The sequence below is a fragment of the Malaclemys terrapin genome, chromosome 8, assembly GCF_027887155.1.
Source record: "Malaclemys terrapin pileata isolate rMalTer1 chromosome 8, rMalTer1.hap1, whole genome shotgun sequence".
NCBI classification, from domain to species: Eukaryota; Metazoa; Chordata; order Testudines; family Emydidae; genus Malaclemys; species Malaclemys terrapin.
This window is the reverse complement of record NC_071512.1, coordinates 34,426,068-34,450,867: the sequence shown is the minus strand read 5'-3', so window position 1 is coordinate 34,450,867 and position 24,800 is coordinate 34,426,068. Positions and strand designations below refer to the sequence as shown.

At 40.1% G+C, this 24,800-nt stretch overlaps 1 protein-coding gene and 1 long non-coding RNA gene across 2 annotated transcripts in view; one reads left to right on the top strand and one right to left on the bottom strand.

Annotated features, from left to right (window-relative positions):
• Positions 1–24,800, bottom strand: part of CTNNA1 (catenin alpha 1) — a 222,978-nt gene that overhangs the window by 106,950 nt on the left and 91,228 nt on the right. The window lies entirely within an intron of this gene.
• Positions 70–11,136, top strand: LOC128842495 (uncharacterized). Its single transcript, XR_008446012.1, has 3 exons — positions 70–155; positions 7,320–7,561; positions 10,555–11,136. It is a non-coding gene; the product is annotated as an uncharacterized LOC128842495 (long non-coding RNA).

Below are 24,800 nucleotides of genomic sequence, written 5' to 3'. Positions count from 1 at the left end.
AAGAGGAGGGAGGGATTTATATATATATAAATATGTATATATATTTAAAATGTGTTCTGTGTCAAATGCTGCAGCGTTCGACAATTGGCAGCAGCACACAACTGGAGAAAACAATTCCTCAGTGTTGACATACTGTAATTACTGATTTATTCAAGGTATGTTAATTATGTGTTGTACCAAACTTCTAAAAACTTTTACAACAGATAAGCAAACAGACTTGTGCAGTGACTATCACTCAGCATTATGTTTACACACACACACACACACACACACACACACACACACACACGTACGTATGTATTTAGGGTACAATTATACAACATTGTGATGTTTTATTGTGAAAGGAATAGGTCTCAGATAAATACATGGGGCTTCAGATAATTTTTCATAAATATTTTTAAATTACTCTTATGCTATCCACATGCTTCCTATCCCCTTTATGTTACATGAAACTGCAGTGTCATAAATTAGCAAGAAAAAAATATATACATTTTCTTATTCTCCATGATTTTGTATTCTATTAAGGCAAGTGCATTCAGTAAAGACTAGTTTCCTATAATTTTTTTTAATGAACCCATTTGCTGTTAGAATCCAAATATAGACTGATTATCTTGCATTACAACTATCACAACTACTTTCAGCCATATAGAGTACCTTCTATGCAGACAGAGGAAGTGGTAGGAGGAGGAAGAGAAGGGGATGTTCACATGATTAAATCCCACATGCAGTGAGAGGCCAGATCAAAGTTGAAAAAGTAGATTTACTGGCACCAAGTATATTGAGCTACTTGTAATAAAAGATTAAATAAATCTTATTAAAATATTAAGTGCTCATGGCCCTTCGTTTACATCTAAGCTTCAGTCTTCCCCTCCGATATGTGAGCGGGCATCATTTCATATCTTGATAAAAATCTGAGCATGTATGTGAAAGCACAATAGCTTTACTAGCTATACTGGTGTAAATTATTGGGTATTAGCGGGCAGGATCAAGCCCTTGAAGCGCTAGCTTTCAGAAAAGTCTTTGCAAGTGCACCCGTAGGTGCAAACAGATGTGCTCAGGAATTAGAATCATTACAGCAGTGGTGGGTAGTCAAATGCTTTTGCTATGGTATCCCCACGCAGGAAGGCAGGGCTAATTTCTGCTGCACCCAGCCCCTAACACAAGCGTATGTCGTCTCCTTATCCAATAAGATCCTACTGTTGTAGCATGGTCCAAAAGTCACTTGAAATACTTCACTCCAGTGTGGAGAAGGAAGTAGTGGGTGGGACTATGGCTGTCATACTACCCCTAGGAATACATGGCTGTGTTGCATTTGCAATCCTACACAAGAGCCCTTATTAGCAGTCATTTTTAGCATAGTTTACAGTCATGATTAAGGAAGGCTACTAGGCTTCCAGCCTCCCTTGTCAACAGGGCTATGTCTAAACCCATTCCACTTGTTTGCCATGCTCCAAAAACCAACAGAACACTGTTTGCCCCCAACCATTAGTAACCATTATCCTCTCTAGAATTTCAGCACTCTCCCCTCCCTCAGACCTCCAGGAATCAGCTTTCAGCCAATGCACCCACCCTCCTTTTGAACCAGTACTCTAGGCTCAGCCTTGGCTACAGATGGTAAAGCAGTAAAGCACACACACAATCTAATGACATGTAATCTGTGGAGGCAAGATAAGATTTAACAGCCTCTGCATGACCCATCTTAAACAAAGTGATCTCCCAACAGCCTCAGAACATAATTGCCACTCCCTAGCAGCATTTAGCCTTTGACTTGAGAAGTCAACACCCAATATTCAGTGAACGACTATTGGACGTTCACACATTAGACCCAAGCAGTGAATATTACACCTCTACCCCAATAGAATGCTGTCCTCGGGAGCCAAAAAATCTTACTGTGTTATAGGTGAAACTGCATTATATCGAACTTGCTTTGATCTACCGGAGTGCGCAGCTCCCCCCCCCCCCCCCCCCAGAGCACTGCTTTACCACGTTAAATCCAAATTTGTGTTATATTGGGTCGCATTATATCAGGGTAGAGGTGTACATCCAATGTAGCAGGCATCATATAATCTAGATGATGTCAAATGCTGGCAATGAAAATTTAACCAGGTTTCTCTAATAAGAAGCAGTAAGAAGCGAGCTATGCCAGTGTCCTATGCAAGAACTCATTAGAAGGAGCAATTCCAAGTGACTTTTTAAAATTGTTTTCCATTCTCAATTGTTTGTGGCTCCATCACCACAATAATCTTCTTTCATTTGGCAAACACTTATTTCTTGTGTTTCTTAGTGAGTGCAAGCCAAGGTGGTTGGTTTAACTTGTGTTCCAGTAGCAGGAGTAATGACCACAATCTACATTCCATCTTTTGGTTACTGAGTCTATGTTCAGATGCACTGCACGCAGTCACAGCTCCTGTCACGTTTACTTGGAATTCTGGGCGCTTAGCACTTTTACACACACAAGTAACGTGAGTAGACAGTTTAAGAATTGCTTGTCATTCTCCAGAGCATTCTCTTAAGACCACTCACCCTCTGCTCCATTCGCCACCCAATTTGCTCATTCCTCCCACCCCAATCCCCCACACCTTCAGTCTCAGTAATATTTGAACTGAACACCTGGAACCAGTTTAAATCATAGTACTTGAGTGGACCAGAAATAAGGAAGAACAAGCTCTCCCATCTCTAGTAATTTCTCTGCAATGATGGATTTTTTCCTCACTTATTTTTAACTTTGAAGAACTGCCTGATAAGGCATTGGGTGAGTCAAGTCTTGTTCCTGTACTACTTGATAGTGCTCAATCAACAGGAGGTTAACACTTATCAGATGCAAGGCTACCCGGGCCCACAACCATTGGGGGAATTAAGCTAGTTTTCAGTGACAAACTAGTTTATGTGAAAATCCAAGTGTTTGTGTCCACATCGAGCTACAGCCCTTTGAAGACAGTCACCTATTGCCAACACTTGAGAGCAGAAGTATCAACTTGGTTTTTAAAGACAGAAATCTGCACTAACACTTGTCTCCTAATGTGCCTAAGTTAATTTTTGTACTAGTTTAATGAAATGAAAGTTGATTGAATTTTGTAATTTGAGTAGTTTACATTAATCGAAACACATGAGTTTTTTAATCAATTAGGAAAACTAGATTTCATCTTCCACAGAAGTGGATTTCCACATAATAATGACGCTTCAGAGAGGGATGGAATCTTCCTTCTCCCACAGATAAAACAAAATCCAGTGAGGTTTATTAGTTGTGCCAATTCATGTCAATTCCCCTTTCCACAACTGGAACTGAGGTTTATCCATAAACTGAGGCTGTCAGTTTTTTTCTTTTAAACAATCATCCACTGACTGCTAGTGGTACAGTTAAAGGCCATTGTGTAGTCAAGTTAGGGATCATGCATTTCATATTTTGTATTAAACACCTTTTTTAGAAAGAAGTACTAGGGAAAGGTACTAGGATCTAATCAAATCATATCTACTATCTAAGATAGGTAAATTCATACTATCTAATAAGGTCAAAACAACAAGCTTTCAGATCTGTGAAGCAAGCATATGAAAGGCTCCATCTCCTACACTTTCAACTAATTTTTTTTTTTTTTTTTACCATCATGAAAGAAACCACACACACAAACACCCACCACACAGATTTTAAAACATTAGTGAACTTTTTCTACCAACATTGAGACCAGAGATTAAAAAGCAGAGTCCTGAATGCATTGTATTCAAGTCATGTTTAAGAGCCATTTTCTGGCGGGGGTGAAAATACAAAATGGAGTAAATTGAAGTGCAGTGTACAGAAAGATTTTGTTATTAAAACTGTGTATATCGTAAAACTGAATTTGCCTCTTTTTTCCTGCCTTCTCAAACAAATATCTAGAAATGTCCAGTTTTATGGTAATGTAAAATTAGTAGTCATACCAACGGTGTTCGAAAGAGTCACACCACTTCAAAGCAAACTGCTTAGAAATCTCAATAGTGACGTTTCGGTCAGTCTGTTTACTGTACACCAATATGTTGCTTTAAATTACACTTTATGGACTGAAAAAGTCTGAGTATCTGAACTCTTCATGCAGACTGATTCTTTATTGAGTCTAGAAAGTTTCTTGCAGAGGGAATATGAGTTATTGCTCATGAAAGGTGACAGATTAATGGCTCTGGAGACTGAACCCTTTGTACTCATCTATTTAATGTACAGCAATACCTTCCACACATCACTGACAGTATGCCTCAACCACGACCTTGGAGTAGCCATCTACAAAGGTTGAGAGAATAGTTCCTTCCCTATTCTTGTTCAGTCCTTGGACTCTCTCCTGCCACAATCAACAATCAATGGTGCCAATTGGGGTGGTGGGTAATTCAGACAGGGCCTTATAAACTCAATAAGGACAAGCAACCCAAATCATTTAAAGATAGTATGTGTTGGTGGTTTGGTCTCAACTTTGAATTATCACCAAACAGAACCAGATATGAGTTGCTGACCTCAAAGAAAAAGTTCCATAGCCCATTATCACTGTCTTGAGTTATCCAGTCCAGTTCTCAGTACAGGTTACTTGTAGTGATATTCTCAAACACTGATTATTAAATCAACAAAGATGCTTTTCTTTCATCGTTTAAAGAGATTCAGAATTGGCGGATGTTAACTTATGTACTTTTAAAGAAATTTAGTGTCAAGAACTAAATCAAGCAAACTTAAAATGACAGATAAAGTTTACTTAATTTGCAAACAAAATCTAAATAGTTTAATTGTAGCTACATTTACGATAGGAGAACATTTCCTTAAAGAAAGGTTTGTATATGCAAAACAATGAATAAAATAACTACTTTTTAAAAATGCAGAATATCAAAATGTTTACTATAGCTGGCTAACAACCCCCTAAATTCCTTTCAGCCTTCAAAAAACTGCATAACGTTTAATCTAAATCAATAAAGATATTTCCATTTAAGTCCTCCTATATGCAATTAGTAATAATTAAGGAATGTTATGCACAATATGATTAATGCTGTTCATAGTAATTTTGACAAAAATACTGCAGAACACCGAATCTCTGGCCAGAAATTCTTGATTAACACCTTAAAAAGAGAACTGCAAAAGTGATTTGAAAATTGAGGCAAATCTGATAATGTGCTGAAATACCCCAACAAACAGGAGGTGGGGTACATTCAACACAATCCTTAACATTAAAAGCTCCTTCCCCAGGCCTTTATCACCAATTAAAATATGCACAGAATACACTGTTAGATGAATTCAGCAAAAAAATAACTTACTTGGGGCATTAAGCACATTTTTTTTTTTTTTTTTACAGTTAAAGGCAACCATCAATATTGTGGAAGGGTAGGGAAAGCTACAAATAACTACTTGTGGCCTCTTCTATTCTTTCTGATGTATAAAAAAATCTAAAAACTGAAGCTTTCTCCTGCCTTAGCCTTCCAGACAGGACCCGAGTTTTCCATGTGAACAGAGATGACTTGAGAACTACTGAAGTGATATTGCAAGAGAGAAAAAAAAGTGAAAGTTGAGCAATTAAAACAAGGCAGTTTTGCAGAGACAAAGTGGATGAAATATCTTTTATTGAACCAACTTCTGTTGGTGAGAGAGAGATGCTTTTGGGCTCCAAAAAGTTGCTCTTCTTCTGAACAAAAAGAATAGGATATGACCTCACCTACCATGTGTGTCTCATGTTCTGGCACCAACATAGCTACAACACTGCAAACAAAGGCGTTTTAGTTGGACTATTTAACTTTAATTATTAATTTAATTATTAAATAGCATTTTGGAAAAATGACCCTTCATTCACATCTTGAGACTTCCAGTAGATCTGTCAGCAAAACCAGCTGACATTCCTGAATACCAAAATTTTTTATAAAAACTTTCAGGCCCTCTTTATATAGCATACAGAAGCACCAATGAGTACACTCCCATTTAAAAAAATTCTTTGTAGGTCACTTTTAAATCAGTTCAAGTTTGCTTTGACCTTAACTTTTCAGACATTTTTCTTCACATGCATTTTACTAATTGAGTACTTAAGATTCTTTTTCAAAGTCAACAACTAAAGAAAAACTGTTTTCCTCCCCACATTTTCCATCCTGTAAGCTAGGATCAACATACTCACTTGGTCATGTAGGACATGTGCAATTGTTTTATACCAATTCAATGCAGCTTAGTCTTCTAAAAGAAGTCAGCAAGTAAGAGTTCATTCATCAAGAAGGATCATAAACACTGAAAAGGTCATAATTCTTTACAGGCAGGAACTATTAATTCTGTATTATAAATCAAGAATATAAATCTGAGAAGTCCAACCTAATTACTCAGTCTGAACTTCAATTGTTACAACTGCTACACTATTTTAAAACTAAGTGTATTGAGGATTCTCTCTCAGCTTGAGCACACAGCCTCCTAATAAAAGGTACAGGCCCCTTACATTTGGTAAGTGGCAAAGGTGGTCCAATACTTTCCAGATACTTTAGGAGTCTGCAGATTTTCCTTCACATCTAAAGTTCTATTTGGACTATTTTAAAACTAAGATTTAAGGATAAGGAATATGCCAAAATAATGATATAGATAAGATGGAGGGATGTATTTCCTGAGGAAGAAGGCAGGTATAGTTCTAAGGCACACCTTATGATGATTAAAAAAAGACCAAGAGTAGACAGAAAAGGGTTGCTAATTCACTCACCCTGTGGATAGTCTTCATCATTATTAGCAACAGTCTTTAGATTTCAGAACTCTAAGAAGATGGTAGCCACAATAGGCTTAAAGGGTGGCAGGTAGAGAAAAGCACACCTAGTTTAAAAATAAGGCTCTGAGGAACATATAGCTCTGGGCTGTTCAGGGTATATCTACATTACAATTGAAAACCCACAACTGGCCTGTGTCAGCTGATTCAGGGTAAGGGGTGGTTTAATTGCAGTGTAAAAGTTCTCTCTTGCTGGAGCCTGGTCTCTGGGACACTGCAATTAAAACAGCCCTTTGGCCCAAATCAGCTGCCATTGGCGTTTAATTGCAATGTAGACATACCCAAATTGGCAGTACAGCAGCAGTGAATCCTGGAAATAAGGGGATAGTGACCTTGATAAAATTGTCAGTCTCATTCATCTAGGCTCAAAACCAAACACCAAGACCTAGAGCTTCAGGAAGGCTATAGCCAGGCATATGAATAGGCTAGACTGCAGAGAGCATATGCTGAACAAGATGTGGCAGGTCTTTCATCTTTGACCTGACAAGCATAGACGCACCATAGTCTGCAAAAGCATGACCATGATGATCTCCTTTTATGAGTTACTTTTATACCAACTCAGTCTTTATAACCACCATCTCTTTTTAACAGGTATTTCCACACAAATTTTCTAGGTCAGAGTTTCTCCCTGAGATACTGAGATGCTAAACAGGAAATGTCCTGCTCCCAAGAAACCCTGTCTGTTTGCATAAGATTAACACACCAGATTTGAGAGGAAAGTCTGAGGTCATTTGGATGATCTCTCACTTTTAAGTTGACCTTTAAGTTCATGGAGAAGATTGAGAACAGCCATGCTGAAGGCATCCATAGTCAAACAGAACTGGATACTAAAGGTAATAACCCCTTGTCTTTTGTATGGGCACAGGAAATAAGATGCTTAAACCCAACTGCCTCCACCTGTTGGGAAGCAAACTAGAATACCCTCAGAAGAAGGGTCCATTTCTCCCAGGTGGATGAATTATTTGCTCAAGTCACCTGCAAAGTTCTATATCCTTGCAATTTGCGAAGTAATTAATTAGTAATTGAGAGCTTTATTTTCAAGCCCTCAGTTTGAAATTCAGTCTATTGTTTTTAGACACACCTTGCTTAATTTCACTGGAGACAAGTAGATAGCTGCCTTCCATCCTGTCTGGGGGAAAACCAGTTTCTCTGTGTGTTCATTCACAGACTTTAAAGCATAATAGCAGTGAGTATCCACAATTCCTCATATAGTGTTAATACAAGCATTTTAAAATAATATTGATCAGTGTCCCATCAGCTTTCATAAAAGACCTGACTTGATACGCTTTTGTAACACAGTAATATTGCGTATCAGTTGATTCATTTACTTATTTAAGGTTCAGACCCCTGTATTTAAGAGACTCTCTCCCCAACTCTCCAAGTTAATGTCTTCGTTTACCTTTTATGTAAATATGCCTTAATTGTCTCTGCCTGACTATCAGGCTAGTCAGACTAACAAGTACACATTCCTTTGTCTAAGGCTGATTGGGCTTCTGCATGACTTCAAAAACACATTTTAAAGAAATTAATTCTAGCACATACTAAAAATTATGGGTATACAGCCTGTGCATACCTCACACAAGAATATTATGATCAGTGTTAGTTTTCCAATGACATATTACATGCCACTCTTTGGGTATATCTCATGACAACAGCATGTTAGGTTTGATGAATATGTCAGGCCTAACTAGGGTTACCATATTCAAAAAATAAAAAAAAGAGGACATGGGCCCTGTCCCCACCCCTTTCCCACCCCAACTCCGCCCTTTCCCCAAAGTCCCCGCCCTAACTCCCCCTCCTCCCTCCCAGCCACGCGAAAAGGGCTGCCCGAGCGCTACCAGCTTTACGGTTTGCCGGGCAGCCTCCAGACCCTGTGCCCTTGGCCGGCGCTTCCCCAGCGCAGCTGGAGCCCAGGAGGGGAAGCGCCCAGCCAGGGGTGCAGGGCCTGGAGGCTGCCCAGCAAACCATGAAGCCGGTAGCACTCGGGCTTCGGGCAGCCCCTATGCCTCCGGACCCCATCCGCCGGCTGGGCACTTCTCCTCCCCGGCTCCAGCTGCTCTGCTCCGGCGGCGCAGGGTCCGGAGGCACGGGGGCTGCCCGAAGCCGGTAGCGCTGGCTCAGGCAGCTTGGCTCTTAAACAGAGCAGAAGTCTGATTCAGGAGAGGAGCAGAGCAGCCGCAGGAGAGGAAGTGCCCGGCTGGTATTTTTCCCCGGACATGTTCGGCTTTTTGGCAATTCCCCCCGGACGGGGGTTTGATTGCTGAAAAGCCAGACATGTCCGGGAAAAACCGGACGTATGGTAACCCTAGGCCTAACAAAAATTGCTGACACAGTAGCAAACCACCAGCGTGCCTCTGAATCACAGCCAGTTGCTTGCTAATATGGAGAATGAAGACAGACTGACCCATCCAGGAAAAAATTGTTGATATGCCTGTTTTACAGTTAACCACTATCTTTGAATTTCAAACTCGAGAAGTCTAGATTAAACAAAGAAATGGTCAGTGAATTTCTGAAGTCTTTCTAGATTCTTATTTCCTCTTTTTCATGATAGCCCAATAGACTGCATAAGGTGATCAAAAAGTTGTTGACCTGAAGACAAAGATGGTGGAAGCCAACAGATCTCCATGAAAGAAGTGAGCTGTTAGAACTAAAACTGCTTAAATCATCCTAACTAGCACAGCACCCAGCCCTCACACTAAGGATTTCTGAACTTCTATGTAACAGTTGAAGATAACACATTCATGTTTCCTCATTCATTTAGATGCTTCCTTTCATAATATTCAGGTAATACCTAATAGATTCTCTAAACATATCAGGCAGTTGTGAGTAAGCAGCTGACTGGAATTTTGTCAGCCATTAGTGATGTCTACTTTACTGGCACACTGCTCTCAGTAAGCACATGTCCAGGTGCACGAGAAGCATACTACATGCTAGATTTAAATGAACCAATACTAGCAGATTAGATATTCAATGTGTAAGGGAAATTACTCAACTATGTAGAAAGTAAAAATACTATATTACACCTCACTATTGGTCCAAAAATGGCAATGCTGGACAACTATTTCACAGAGAACTACTGCATAGCACAAATATTAGTTTACTTGGTGAAGCTAACAAATGCTTACCAGACACAGCAATCATATTTTTCTTTCAATATTTGAAATCAACTACATTCAGTTAAATTCTTTTTTCAGTAACTCCACTGACTTTGGATTTATGCCATTATAATAGAAAGCAGAGCTTATCCCCCACTTTGTAAGTAGTCACGACAGTGCCTACTTCTTCACATACTACAAAAGAACCTTATTACAAGGCTTTATTTGCAGCTCTTTTCTTGTACTGGTATACGTTCATTAATGGCTTCACTGTTTGAGATCTAGAGTAGAGCTGCTGTGCTATTGTTAAAAGTTGTAGATTATGCCTGTCAGTTTTATTTAAGTTAACACAGTTTTAGTTTCTACTTCCTATTTGAAATGGGGGAAAAACAGGACAGTTCTGTTTTAAATTTCATAATTGCTAGAAAGACATAGAAAATAGTGTCAGTTTAATATTTGGTGCATTTATCAGTCTACTGTAGAATTTAAGTCTTTTCTTTACAAACCCCTTTCTACAGGTTTATTAGTCATTAGTTCACATTTCTGCTACTTACCTGTATCAGATTTCTTAGTGCAAACTATTCCACTTACCAAATTTTCACAATTAAGAAAGCAAATTCTCCATCTCTACCAAACCCACTATTCAGGAATCCTGTTCACTACCCTTCCTCTTCTCCTCATACAAGTTTCTATGGGGAGCTCAACTTATCTTATCCCTTCCTCTCTTTCAGGGTTTCTAAATACTAAGGACTCTAGATGAGGCTGGTACAGTACAGACCCGTTTACATGTGGATGTCGGGAGTCAAGCCATCACGACTGTGTGTTAATGGACTGTGGGTTAAGAGGGTCATGCTGAAATATCTTAAGATATCTATATATACACACCACACGTATAATTATCTAGGATTACATATGTATTCACAGCGTCCCAAATACTGCAGGCCTATCTGTTAACGGTGCTTTGCAAGAATATGAAGTCAAATGTGTAATCTAATAAAAACATTACTACTACTACTACTATTACTACAACACAGGGGTGAAAGTAACTCAGGACACTTACCGGTACGGTACAGGGTGGCTCTGGCACCCGGAAGTGGTGGGGCCTCGGGCAGAAGGGGCAGGGCTAAGGGTCAGCATCCCCCAGCCAGCCCTTCCTGGCCGCCTGGTCCGCGCCGCCCCAGGTTCCAGTGGTAATTTAAAGGGCCCGGGGCTCAGGACACCGATGCTATGCCCTTTTAAAATCACCAATCCCGGGGCAGCTGCTCCCTTTGTCCTCCCCTCCCGCCGGCGGCCGAGGGGGGGGGGGGGGGCAAAAGGGGCAGGGACCTTAAAGCGCAGAATGGTCCTTTGTCGCAGCAGCGCTTTAACTTTGCTGCGCGCACACACACACACACACACACGTCATCCCCCGGTCGGCGGTAAAGACGTACAACACGTTTCCGCTCCGCACTTCCTGTCGATTTGTGTGTCAATGAGCTAGTGAGCAAATCTGTAGCACTACATAGCAAGTTCCTGTACCGCGTGTTAACGAGTCTCACGTGTTAAATAGGTAGCACTGGGAGGCATGGCGCTACCACACATGAAGCAGATTACACGTGTAAACGGGTCTGTACTGTAATTTATTTGATTTGTTTCATGCTTGCTGGAAACTTGTTTTAAATTGGAGTGACATACTTTTTTTAATTTATGTTGCAAATTAAAAAAAAACAAAACAAACAATCTAGTTTCTGGCCTTAAATGACCAGTTATTTATTCCACTGTAACGAGGTGAGGGAAGATTGGTAATGAAACCAAAATTCATTGGGAAATACATCAGAAACAGTGAGTCCTAGATTTTAAACAGCATAACTTGATACTAGCAGTGAATAAACAGTAAAAGCTCAGCAAAATAAGAGTTTTCATAATTCAAGGAAGGAATTTTCAGAAGAGACTTATTACTCAAACAATTGCCAGGCTCCACTGTTCCATACTTATGCTTTCTTATAAACATCGGCTAAGATGAGGACAAAATTATGTTGAAAGCAAAAAGACTTAAGTATAGCATTTTTACCACTATGCATTTGGAAACTGCATCTTCCCACCCAACAACTAAACACTTTAGGCTCCCAGCACCAATGTACTAGCTATTTGTGTCAATAGTTCTGAACTCTACACCATAATGTTAAACGGAATATAATCAGCATTCCTTGCTTATTCTTCAATAAGATTGCTTCCACATGCATCTCCCTCAGCAAAAATGTGCTAACGAAATGAAACTAGGGCCAGGCCAATTTCCAATTAGAACTCAGTAATCATGGACAGCCTTGTAGAAGCAGTATGTTGTCACTGACAGGAAGTGCTTTAAGTAGCTCAGAATCACTCTAAGCCTAATTAAAGCATTTATATTCCCTCAAGACCCTAATGGGTAACCCACAGAAGACTAGACTAGAAGGGTGAAGCCTCAAAGTTATAGAGACACTGCAGACAAAAAACAAAATAAAATAAACCAAAAATCGAAGTCCAAAATCTAGGATTTTTATTTTAAATCAGATGTTTACACATTTTGCTAAAATAAACCAATTCAAAATTAAGTCTGAAATGATGAGAGCCAAAGTCCTAAATTTACTATGATGTATTAAAATGATTAAAGAAAATCAAATCGTGCATGTTTGCTGCTGATATTTTAAAGAAAGTCAAACCCTGAAACTGGCGAAATTTATTGGCTAAGCACATGGAACCAGAATTTGACAACAGCAACCTCTTCTGTAGGCAACTCCTAATATTCTCTTAATTTCGGTTTATTCAACTAGTTCAGTTCACTCAAAATTAAGAAATGGATTGGGAGCCGAAAAAGCAGAAAAGCTTGTTTTTCTCTTCTAATCTATGACTAAAAATGAGGTGGGAGGAAATGAGATCTACTGGATCTAAAATCTTGAAGGATGTCATGGACAGAAATAAGCAGTTCAATTCACCAACTACAGATAATACTTCCTATGTTTAATAAAGCAGATTCAAATACTAAATATATTTTGATAACACTCTTATCCAGGAAGTTTAAAATAAATTTAAAATGTTGGGTTTTACATTTAGTTAAATTTCAATTTCCATCCAAACGCAGCTTCATTCAAATAGAGTAAAAAAATTAAATGATTTAATAGGAAATGAATTATCCACCATTTTGTAACAAATGTAAAAATTAAAACTCTGAATAAATGTATGTTAAGCTATATAATTGCTTAAATAAATGTGTATTGATTAGTGTATCCTCCTGATTATCAAAAAGTAGTACCATATTTACCAATATTATTTAGTGTAAAAGCTAATTTAGTTTCAAAACATGTTTTAATAGTTACCAACCAATGAGAATCTAGATCTCTTTAGGAAAAGAATTAAAGTACAAATGCAAAACAAAATTAAATTTTCTTTAAGTCAAGGTTTCCTATCTGCTAATTTATATCGAAGTGATTTAAATCAATCCATCATGTACAGAAGTTGAAGTGGAAATGGCAAGATCCTCAGGGATATGGATGCCCCACTTCAGAAAGGCTAGAATGATTTTCAGAAAGAAAAACAGCAAGAATGTCAAAGCCTTTTAATGGCAGTTTACCCAGTTGTTTGGACCCCAGTATGAAATCCCTAACATCAAATGGATGGAGTCCAGAATTTGCCACCTAATTTCTCAGGAAATACTGGGTCTTATTTGTATTCCAATAGGAGTTTTTGGCCTAAAAGCAAAGCGCCCAGTATGAGGTGGTAGGTTATACCACAGGTCTAGGCATGAAATCAACATTATCTGCAGATTTCTCAGCTACCTTTCCATCCCCCAGGAATCCCAACAGAAGCAAACATCCCTTGTAAAGAAGCCCCTTCAACTTTTAGAATAGAACTGTGGAATGGAAGACCATACTAGGAATGCTCATGCCAGATCCAATGGCGCAAAAAGCTACTAAAAGCAGTTGTTCGATTTCTGAGGTTAGTTAGATCCTCTGGAGAACAATCCAGAAGTCTAATAATATGTTCAAGTTAAACAGAACAGGCAAATTAGAACCTTTGCTGCAAAACAAAACAAAAAAACTAACTAGTATGAACATTAACAATGGAACTCTGACAGACATGCTGAAACCACATTATGTGGTTACCAGGGGACAAGGATACAAATTCAAGAGTCCTGAGAGAGTGGAGAAATTTGGAACAAAAATTTCCTGAAGCTATAGGTAGATCTTGCCAGCTTTTACGTTAGTGAAGCTAAGAGAAAAGCCAATTAGGGGTTATTTTAATTGAAACTGTGAAATTTAGCTACCAACAAAAAATGACTAAGGTTTTAAACCTCGCTGAGTAGCTACTGTAATGTTTTCCTCTCCTTTGCTCTCTGAAAAAGAAGCCAAATGAATCAATGACAGACCATCTTCCCACACCATGTGGGTAAACTAGGGATTTGATCCTCTCTCATCTTCACAGAAAACTGTAAAGAGAATTATAGTTCAGTTCATTAAGGTAAACCAGACTACCAAGATTAGAGAGACTATATTGATAGTAACTCAACAGTAAGAGTGAAACAAAATATTGCCAGCACCGCCAAAAAAGTCTTCACACCTATTACCAACCAGAAATTCAGAGAGTACGAACTGTATTTCGGAAAACCTGAATATGCAGCTGCCACGAGATTCTCAGATCACCTTAAGTCATTTAATATTTCAAAATTTAGTTTAACAAATGAAAAGTGTTTTCTTCAATCTTAATTGAATTGTTGAGTAATGGTATGTTAAAAAAAAAAGCAAGAGTGTATCGAACCCTGAAACACCATTCCTATTAGTGAAGAAAAAAAGGATCTGGTTATACAATGAAAAGAAACACTAATGGGGTGCCAGAGCACTGAGAAAAACCTCGAACAATGAGATTCTAAAATGGGCACTGAAGTTTTTCTTAGCCAGAAGGCAAATGCTTTTAAAGATTAAAGTTGTCCAATCCAAATTTATATTAAAGTCAACATGACTGCATTATGTACTTGTTGCACCTAAATAAAGCCACCTATTACAAGCAAGGTTTTGACCCTGATTTGCCAAAACAAATCAGCTTGAAGTCTCACAGGCAAAATGCCCCAGGTTTAATTTTAATAGTTTGAGGCAAGTCAGACAAGACCATTGGAAGAGGTGATCTCATCTGAAGTTTTTCCTCACATTCTTTACTCAGAACTCCAAAAAAGCTTGCTCTAGAAACTAAGTTGTGTTAAAACTATTGATAACAGCACACACGCAGGCCTTCAATGACCTTTTTGGGGAGGAAGGAAGAGAGAAGGAACATGTAAATGGCAACAGCTTATAACTAAGACTATGTTTATGTCACGGAGGTCATGGAAGTCACGGAATCAGTCACTTCCAAAGACCTCCGTGACATTCTCTGCTTCAACCCCAGGGACTGCGGGACTCTGGAGCTGGCAGCCAGCGGGGCCATGGCAGGGTTCTAGCAACAGGGGACCCCCTGCAATGTTCTAGCGACAGGTGACAGACTCCTGAAGGGGCCCTCCTCAGGGTTCCAGCGACAGATGAAAGCCTCGCGCAGGGGGAGAGGAACGCCTTGGACGAGCGGCTGGGATGTCATGTTTTCTCTTTGGGAAATATGGTCACCCTGCAGTTCTCAGCCACCATGGGCAGAGGGGGAACCCCACAGCCCCCAACCACCACAAAAGGTGTGGGGGGGGAGGGGGAGGAGAGAGAGAGAGAGAGAACGGGACCATGGGGCCGCAGCAGCAAAAGTCACAGACAGGGCACGGCTTCTGTGAATTTTTGTTTCCCGTGACCTGTCCATGACTTTTACTAAAAATAACCATGACAAAATCTTCGTCTTACTTATAACTACTATAAAGGTTGAGAGTTGAGGGAACCTGAATGGCCCGGATGGAGGGAGAAATGGAATCCTGAAGACAGGCTCTTAAGGGTTCAGTATTACGGAATCAAGTTCAATGGTTTTATCCTTCAGGTTCTAAATATATAGAAGATACTGATCTTTACATTACCAAAACTCCCACCTCCTCCCTTCAAGAAATATGCTTCTTTTAAATCATTCTTTCAGCAAGCTGTTTCTCCAGTTCTCAACTTGCTCCCCTCCGGAATGGAATCAGCAAGAGAGTGAAGTAAATCATGTTGTATCTGCAGGAGAATAAGTATTTCATGGGGAGCTGAGTGAACTCACATAGGCAGGCCAGGTGGTAGCCCTGAGAAGTGACTAGGCAGGAAGAATAAGGTCTTCTATAGCTTTAAAAGAACAGAGTTACAGAGGTGGTAGTGGGAGGAAGGAAAGAAAGGATAATAAGAAAACAAGGAGAATTACTCTGCACCTGTCCCTCAAATTAAAACCTTAACACAGAGCATGCTTGTTCTAAGGGCTAACTTAGGTAGTAAATACAAGGTTGCAGAAGGAGACTACTAATATTGGATGGTCAAATCAATGGGAAAACAGATGCAGACATCCATCTATAAATGGAGTTTAAGACAATCCTATTTCTTCCCATATTATAATCAGAATTTGATAACCATAGAAGAATCCCAATAATTCAAAGAGATTATTTTTCAATGTTCAATACCCAGTACTTGTTTGCCCCTCTGCCATTTTACAGCTCTGCTCTTCCTTTTATCTCCCTCCACTGTTCTTTTCTTGGTCATTCTCCACCATCATGGCCCAATCAGCCCACTAACTCTGCACTTATGCTTTCCGTTTTCAGCTGCTAAATTTCATTTAGACAGCTACAAATCACTCAATACTTCCCTAACATTACTTCCCCATTGAAACTGCTGTAATTACCACAGGGTTCTGATGTTAGAAGCAAGAGAGGAGATATTCACAATTGTGCAGACTACAAGATGGTCTATAAAAAAAACCCAGTTAGGATGTAGTGATACATGCTATAAAAAAGTTTGACAATCCCTGAATTAGGGCAAGAAGGGTTAATGTCAGCTTCTAAGAGAGACTCAACATAAGTCATTCCAGAGTAGGCTATTTTTATTTTCCATTTCGAAGTGATAGGAGCCCCATGGTGTGATTTCTATTCTTGTGAGTGACACAAGAAGGTTTAACAGGTAGCCTAGAAATACCTAAAAAGGTCTATGGGGTGAAACCTCAATAGCTTATTCCTGATACTTTGATATATTTTATCTGACACTGGCAACAAAATCACAGTTTACCAAAGACTTTCACTGAACATCAAAAGTGAACTCCTGGCCAATTAACTGTCTAGACCAGTGGTTTTCAAACTTTTTTTCTGGGGACCCAGTTGAAGAAACTTGTTGATGCCCATGACCCCACGGGGCTGGGGATGAGGGGTTTGGTGGGTGGGAGGGGGTCAGGGCTCTGGGTGAAGGCTCTGGGATGGGGCTAGGGCAGGGGGCTGGGGTGTGGGAGGGATTTGGTTTGGGGGTGCTCAGGGCTGGGGCAAGGGGTTGGGGCACAGGAGGGGCTCAGGGAAGGCGGTGCAGGCTCTCAGGAGGGGCGGGGGCTCCAGGTTTGGGGGGCTCAGGGCTGGGTCAGAGTGCAGGAGGGAGTCAGGGGGTTTGGCTGGGGGTGCAGGCTCTGGGGTGGGGCCAGGGATGTGGGGTTTGGGGTGCAAGAAGGGGTTCCAGGTTGGGGGGGCTGGGACAGGAGATTGGGACACAGATTTACCTCTGGCAACTCCCAGTCAGCGGCACAGCCGGGGTGCACAGGCAGGCTTCCTGCCTTTCCTGGCACCGCGCTGCGCCCTGGAAGCGGCCAGCAACAGGTCCGGCTCCAAGCCGCAGGGGCATAAGCAGCTTTGCGCGACTCTCGCCCACAGGCACCGCCCCCCCGCCCAGGTTTCTAGCCAAAGAGAACGTGGAGCTGGTGCGCAGAGCTCCGTGACCCCCCCAGAAGCCGGACCCGTTGCTGGACGCTTCCAGGGCGCAGCATGGTGTCGGAAAAGGTAGGCACTAGCCTGCCTTAGCTGGGCAGCACCGTCAACAGGACTTTTAACATCCCAGTCGGCGGTGCTGACCAGAGCAAGGTGACCCAGTGCCGGCTCACGACCCACGGTTTGAACAACACTGGTCTAGACTGACACATCTGTTTCATGTTCTTTACAACATGAGAACTGTGTTTATCTATTACTTCGGTAAAATGTACTTTAAACGATGCTAATGTTGGATCTAATCAACTGGATGGCACAGGGTGAGGAAGAGTTGGGGAAGAGTTTAATGACTAAAAATATGGATCAGAGAAACAAATAGGTACTCTAGAAATAAAGTTGAACCAGGGTTCAAATTACAGGCCTGATTTTTAACATCTGTAACACAGGAAGAGGTTTTTTTAATTGGAAATATTTAAAGGTTGTGTTAACTACGAGAATATTTGAATATTACCTTTCGTCTACTTTTGATTTCCATACTTCTAAATGTGTAAGTGTTTTTAACCAGTGTTTCTTCATACAGGGGTTCTCAAATTGGGGGTCAGGACCCCTCAGGGGGTCGTGAGGTTATTACATGGGAGGTCGCGAGCTGTCAGTCTCCACCACAAACCCCGCTTTGCATCCAGCATTTATAATGGTATTAAATATATTAAAAAGTGTTTTTAATTTATAATGGGGGGGGGGGGTCACACTCAGAGGCTTGCTATTTGAAAGGGGTCACCAGTACAAAAGTTTGAGAACCACTGCAGTAAAATCTTCACTTTAAAGTGAATTAGTAGCCTACACTAAACAACATTTAAAGGTTTTCTTGAGGAGTTATTTGAATCATTAGCAAGAAATATGAAAAGCAAGTAAAGCACTGAAGCTGTTATAAGAAGAATACCCCAAAATATGTTATTGGAGGTATTACACGCAGATGATCACCACCCACCCTGTGAAGCTTAGAGAAAAGTTGTCTGAAACACTATAATTGGAATATCACAAGACCCCTCTAATGCAAAACTCTCAGAAGTAAGCCAGGCCCAGGCAGAATGTGCACTTCGCAAACGGAAGAGGATGCATTATGAATCTGGGAATAAAGCCATCAAATTCCTGGCAAGACAGACCAGACAAATGGATAATAAAACAATCCCAGCAATACAATCTCACTAAGACAGAGAAAGTTAATATAGCCTTTACTCATTACTACAAGCATGTACATAAATAAACCACAAAAGCTATTTGAATATATCCTTTAGGGGGGTGAGGGGGAGAGAAGACCAACAGCCTCAACTCAGATTACAGTGAAGAGAAAACTGGAAACCGAAGGGGTCTTCAACAGGAAGCCCAAGCTACTAAAGATTTGGAAGTAGCATCACCAACAGATGAGTCATCATCTGTGGAGTTTGTTAATAAGTATTTCAAGATTTCTAGCCTTAATGTTATCATAAGACAGTAGGGAAAAAAAATACCTCCTCTCTTTCACAAGTGAAGTCATAATTTACTCCAAAACCAGATTTTAAATCATGTGAATAATAAAAATCTTTACCATCAATCCAAGAATTAACAACAAAAGATTGATAATATGCACTTTCATTTAGAGGAGCCAAGCATGAATGTCCCTCACTCCGAATTCCTTTTACTGTTAAACCTACAACAAGCAACTAACTCACTAAGAAACTCTATGGAATTAAAAAGGAATTAAGATGCGACCTGTATTGCATTTTACTTTAGAGAGACACTATGATGCCATTATTTACAAAGCCAACTAATGAGACCACTATTGTTGCAGCTAATGAGAAATTATTAAAATATTTATCTAGTATAAGCTTGACACACCTGAGTTAGTCCCCATTGTTTAAAAATCAGATGAGTAGCAAAGCAACTAATCAATTTAGGAATTAAGTTACACTTGGGATGGAATAGCAGTGTAGTAACAAGTGTACTGTAAATGTGTATGAGGGAAACTAGGGAAGACTTGCTATTTAGGGAGCAGAAGGTTGAATTTATATGGAGGCAAGTGTGTTTTTATCAGTATTTCCCCTTTTATCAATACAACTTTTTCTTGTCAAAGAAAGCATTCAATAGGCAACCTGGATAAGGAGAAAAAACAATCAACCTTTGTGGAAAAGGCAAATAAAAGATGGCAGATTACAAGTATCTAAGACTGTAACCTGATGAAAATCTTCCTGATGATATCAAGTGTGGTAGATCATGGGCCAAAAGAATTTTAACTGAAAATGAATTTCATCTCAGCTTAGTAAGGATGCTAAAGGCACTAAACATGAGCAATATGACCAGAGCAAGGCTTCAGAATGCACAATATGCTCTTACCCTTTTACATGCAGTCATGTTTTTGAATTTCCACCAGTTATGTTACCTATCTCCTCTTGTCCCAAAAGAGCCAAGGCGCAATCCATTGAGTGTCTTCATAAACTCTCTCCTTTCTCTCAAGGCAAATTTTCCAATCACAAAAAGGATGATGGAGGAAAAGAGCACACAAACTTCAAGACACTAAAGGAATCCATGTGGCATGCACTATCCTGCAACAAGACTCAGGAAAGTTCGCCCACATATAAAACAGAAGAGGGAGTTTCTTAGATGAAGAAGATGTGTGTGAGAGATGGGTTTTCCTGGGGTGCAGTACGAACTGTGGGACAGCTGAGACCTCTGTTCCACCAACCTGGGCTCCCTCTCACACAGTGATGCTGTTGTCAAGTTACAAACCTCTGGCAGGTACTGCATTTACAAAGACATCCACAGACAGGGACATACCCAACTGAGTTACATGAATGCTTCTCCCAGCCACCCATGAACCAACAGAGAGGTTCCAGCCAATTCCCTCCAGCTCCCCCACCTTGCTCCCCAGAACTGTGTGGTCTTCCCAGGTCAGAAGCCTGATCAGTGTAAGTTTACTACCCAGTCTGCCCCTCCCTCAATGTGGAGCGAACATACACAAGCCTTTGTAAACCGAGCTGAGATTTCCCAAGCACTTTAACCAAAATACACTGTTTTACATACTTTAAAAAAAAGTTCAAATATTACGTGATGTGTAGCCATTTGTTCAGGTTATATACTGGGAATTGACTCGGTGGCACACACACTAAAACCTGAATGTCGAGACAAACTGTTTTTTGCGGCTGACTAGGTGCTGTGTTCTCATACGCAACCAGGAAAAATATTGCCTTGCCCATTCTGAATCTTTTTGTCTGTATGGTACACACCTGAACTCCTGTCATATGTGCATTATTGAAAATAGTAATTTGAGTTGACACTATGTATATCCGTGACACTTACACAATGTGTGGAAAGAATTCACCAAACAAAAAGAATATATAAAAAAAAAAATTTCACTAGATAAGCTTATTTTAGACTTGATCAAATGCTAAGAATTTTTCAGGGTTCGGTGCAGTAAAAGCACTGATCTGTATTTCACAAACCATCTGACAATATAAAACAGTGGATCCAAGTTAACACTTACACATTGGAAACTGTATTTCATGAAGATGTGGTCTAAGTATAATGCTGGATGTCATGGATCATGGTGCATGCTATGGCTTGTACTCTTCTGCAATTTTGTGTGAGTGTAACCTCCTAGTGGTAGGCACTGAGCCTCCACTTCACTCAAGGGGGATTCCCATGACTGATACCTTCAGACTGGGCCCCTAGGCCTCAGCACCCCATTTTGCACCATGGCTCGTTAAGCAGAGCCAGATTAGTTTGGTTCCCTGGAGGAGGAGGAGTCTCTCTCTCTCTCTCTCAGGAGCTTTGTAACCAGAAAGCATATTCAGTGGCACAATTCAGTGTTTTTAAAAAAAAAACAATTTACTTGTTAACAGAAACACAGTGGTCAAGGAAGAGTTAAAATAGCAAAGCAGGACTATATATAGGACTCTTACTTAACCTTTCCTAGCTTCGGTAAGCAGGCTCTGCTTAGCCCAGGCTGCCTTCCTCCTTGAGTTGGAGGGAACCTGCATGTCTGCTGCTCCTATCTCTGTCTCCAGAGCATCTCTACCAGAGGCCTCTTCCAGTTTGTCAGAGCTTGTAATTAACAGAACCAAGCCCTTTTTGCTTCAGCTGTCCCACCTTAAGGATTGATTGGGAGGATCCTTTTCCAAAGAGGGGGTGCCAGCTGGGCCTTATCACCTCTATGGTTGGTGAAGTATTGGGCGACAGTCAATTCAATCATTTTCTCTTCCTGGTCAAATTGGTGGAGAGCTCTGTGCCGCAGTTAACCCTTTGAATCTAGCTAGCGCACATTACTGAAGTAGGTGGGTAAACTGAGTCTTGCATAAAATTCATGAAAATAGTGCAATAATGCCCCACATTTTCCACACTGGGGAAACTGGAAAGTAAATGTTACTTTGAACTTTTGCTGTCAGTTTCAATCTCTTCTTGCTCTCGCCTCTGCTCCTCCCCATTTTTAGGTTCTTGAGTCTCCTAATGCCTAAGATGTTGAATGGAGGGTCCAGCAACAACTGGGCTTCATGGAGTTTAAGCAGGAATGTTCACCCTACTTTTATTTTCATTTCATTGTTCTGATGGAATTGCAAAACTTTTTGGTGGGTTGGGGGAAGAAAGATAAAATATGGGAGGGGGACTTAAGATTCCAGGATACTAGCAAATGTAGTGCTTTTATTTAGTGTTGCTGGCCTGCAAGTCTCCAAGGACCAGGCATCATTGAAGCTCCCACAATCAACTATGGCTACCATTTTGGAATCACTCTTCAAGACTGAGTCCCAGTAGTCACTTGGAAGCCATTTAGTGGGAGACACATTTGGGAAATGTACTGTCATTTTACAAATGGCTAATGGATAACATGCCAAAATCCTGTGGTAGCTTTGTTTTGGCAACTGTCTCTTTGAATGCTGTATCTTGGTATAAATGGCTGTACTACTACACTTTCAGTTCTATTGTCTTGTCTATTGTAGGACTAAAAATCTTTATAGTGTTTAAAAAAAGGGGGTGGTGGGGAATTATCAGTGGACATAGCAAATGGGTTGACTATTTTGTTGAGGTGCTATTCCTATGGATACAATCAGACAGATTCTGCATTATTAGTGGAGAAGTTCTGTAAGTAACTCTGGAAGACTGAGGATGCAAGGATTTAAGGTATGGAATTTTTCTGGCTTGTCTGCCTGCATTTCTGTCCCTTTCTACTTTCAGCTGGCGTGAGGCAGGACATCTGACTTCCGTGTGATGTACAAGTTAATTACTGGATGCCTGTGTTCCTTGGATGATTAACAGAGCTGATTTCAGATTAGCTTAACACACACTGTTCTGAAGGCTGTAGTAATAGGCTATCTTGAGCTAGATTTCATTTTGCTTCACTGTGGTGGGCCAATTCTCAAAAGTGTAGAGTCCAATCCAAGGCTCTAGAAGGCACATTTTCCCCCCCACTTCGTTAAAGTGAATCTATGTTCTGTGCTCTCTGATTGTGAAAAGCCGCATGAAAATCTTGATGCAGTGCGTACACTTTCCTGAAATACCCACGTTTTACTCTAAAATGAGAAGATTATACTTAAAATCGACAGGAAACCCAAAGAATTCTAAAACACAGTATTCTCGCTCTTATTCAGACAAAAAGGTTTTGCAGTTAACTAAATATCTCTCATCATGATGCGCAAAGTGTCTCTAGGACTATCAATTAAGCTTTGCTGCTGAAGCAGTTTAGAGAATGAGAAATGTTAAAATGATTTAAGAACCCATCTGACAAACCTAGTGACAAATTGTAATTGCCTCAGTCTTTCTTCCAAAAGAGAACAAACAATAATATTCTGTCTTCCTGCTGTTTTAATCTATAGGGAACATGCTTATCTCCATTGGACATGGTACCTATGTTAAATGAGAAAAGAATGTATTCATTAGACAGGGACAGGAAACGCTTAGCTCCCTTAATAGCGCTCATTTGCATGACTTCTGGTCCAAAACTCATATGGGGGGGGGGGGGAGAGAAGGGAAGACTACATATATTAATCTCTTCAGTAGCTTCAGAGCATTAAGTTCTGACTGCATAACAGGTGTGTCTCCGTGCAAAATGGTGCAAGTATGTTACTCAAAGGGGAAATGTAGAAAAATGTAAACGTGTCATGTTAATGTTTTAACTCTTACAGTGGCTTGTTTTGGTATGTGATAGCTGGTCAGAACTATCAGACTTTGTATACCTAGGGTACTGGTTTAATTAATAATAAAAAAAGCCAACTGCCTTATGTAACTCTTTGCAGTAAATAACCTTGGTGATTGTGTTGGTATTTTCTATGGTTAGTATGGGGAAATGCAAAGGAATACTGGCAGTACGGCAGTAATTGTGTTGAGTGAAACTTGAAAGTTTTTAAATGGTCCCTGTCTGTTCAAACTTGCAATTTAACTTTTAAATTCTCTGTTTTTATTTGCTCATAATAATTTCCAACTTTTACTTCCATTGACATGTCTTGTTTCAGCTCAAATGTTGCGATGAGGAATTGTAATCTCAGATTGGGGATGGGAGAGGATAGACTTAAGTGAATAAGTTTGACATGCATAACATGCTTTGAGGCATTGGGAGGGTGATCAGCTGGGGGGGCATAGAACTACTTAGCACAAGTTGTGCTAAGTCTGTTTTTGTTTTGTGATAAGATCATGGAGTCGTGCATCTATTTCACACCTCACTAGTGACCCAGCAAAGGTTTTTATATTTTTAAAGAAAAAAGTACGTTACTGTAATATGATTGCATGTTCAAACAGTTACATTTCTGAAATAGAGGAATCTTTCATAGGATACCTTATAAGTCACTCTACCCTAATTTATTATGTGGTGCTGTATAATTTGCCAGTCAAGAATTCCTTCGCCAAATGAGTTTGCAGCTAAAAGGCAGTTGAGGCAGACTGGAGAGTGGCCTTTATAAGTTATAGTTAGCTAGTTCTTATAGTTAGTCTGACCTTCATGCCAGTAAAATGAAATGGAAGTTAATCTGAAACTTGAGTGATGTGGGCGTGACTCTGTAGCCATGTTCAAATATATGGCTGCATGAAGTTAATCATAGTATTCAGTAAATTGGACTACCCTGAATAGAATCCATGAGCAACTTTTTTCAGAGTAAATTATCCATCTAATCCTGTTTACAGCAT